Raw genomic sequence first — 1822 nt, forward strand, 5'->3', positions numbered from 1 at the left:
CAGGAAAAATCATGCAGTTTTGAAATGAAGCTTTTAATAGGAAGGGTAAATAAAACAACACTATATAGCCCTGTGAGGAAAAAGTATTTGACCTTTAAACCTAATAACTGGTTGAGCCACCCTTAGGAGCAACAATTGCAAATGTTTTCAATAACTTTCAATAAATGTTACAACACTGTAGAGGAATTTCGGCCCACTCATCTTTATATTGTTGTAATTAAGCCACAGTTTTTAGCATGAACTGCCAAAGTGGCATCTTTATTGGCATCTCCACTGAATTAGGATCAGGACTTTAACTAGACCACTCCAAAGTCTTCATTTTGTTTTTCCTTCAGCCATTCAGAAATGGACTTCCATCTGGTCACTAACAGATGACTGGACATTCTCCTTCAGGTTATTTTCGCACACAGCAGAAATGATGGTTCTATTTATCACAGCAAGACTTCCAAGTCCCAAAGCAGCAAAACTGCTCCAGACCATCACAGTACCACTACCATATTTTAAAGTTCTTTTTCTGAAATGCGGTGTTGCTTGTACACCACACATAATAGGACACACACCCTGCAAAATAGACACTTTCCCAAAAGTCTTGGGAATAACCTATGTTTTCTGGCAAAAGTAAGACAAGCCTTTAAGGTCTTTTTGCTCAGTAGTTGTTTTGATCTTAGAACCATGCAAACCATTTTGCTTAAGGCCGGCTCACACTGTGATTTTTTTCTTTTTTATAATCCTAAACAATTATAGCATGTCAGACTGCACAAACATGGCTCCCATGTCACACTGAAAGATTTCGGCTGTCATAAAGTCAGACTGAACGACAATAAAGACGCGCCAAACTCGAAAGAAAACGCCCTGGGAGATTGACGTCATCCACCCGTGATGCTTTCACTCTCCCGCATTCTGAAATGATTCCTCACAGCAAACATGAACAATCTGTAGCGGCAATTTTTTTCACACGGCATTTCTCAATAAAAAAACGAGGAAGAAAAAAAAACTGTTTTGACATTACCCCGCAGTCGTTTGAATTGTCACATGGATTGCTTCATCAAATTCAGAGCTCCTATCCTGTTGTTACACTGCAGGAAAGTGTCTAAAATCTTCTAAAACTGCCAGAACTTCATCGAAAAAAATCTGATCGCTACGAACACTAAGTGGCTGTAAACATGTCAAACCAATAATCAAAAATCATTGATTTTAGCCTAGGATTTCAGGAATCAATTGGGATTTACCAAATTTGTCTCAGATGACAAAATCAGGACTGAAACCTCACAGTGTGAGCAGGGCTTTAGTCTCTTCCTTATGTTAGTCATGAACACTCACCTTAACTGAAGATTACAGTAACTTGGATCTTGTTGTGGGGTCTAATGTGACCTATTGAATGAGAAATTGAACTCAATCAATATAATAAAAATTAAATACATAAATCAGAGTTAAGTGATTTAACAGGAAGAGCAAACACTTTCATTCGGGGCTGTGTAGTTTGGGTTTTTGATATTTTCCCTTATTAATAAAAACCTTTATTTCAAAACTGAATGATGTGTTTACTTGTTATCTTTGAGTAATATTTAAATTTGTTTTAATTTTAAACATTAAAGTGTATTATCAAACACATACATGCATTCATTATATATATATATATATATATATATATATATATATATATATATATATATATATATACACACATATCTATATATATATATATATATATATATATATATATATATATATATATATATATATATATACACATATACATACATTTTTTCTAATTTATTTTCTAAATTATTTCTTAGATTGAAACCTTAGAATGCAAAAATAC

Source organism: Danio rerio, chromosome 21 (genome assembly GCF_049306965.1).
Source record: "Danio rerio strain Tuebingen ecotype United States chromosome 21, GRCz12tu, whole genome shotgun sequence".
Lineage (NCBI taxonomy): Eukaryota > Metazoa > Chordata > Actinopteri > Cypriniformes > Danionidae > Danio > Danio rerio.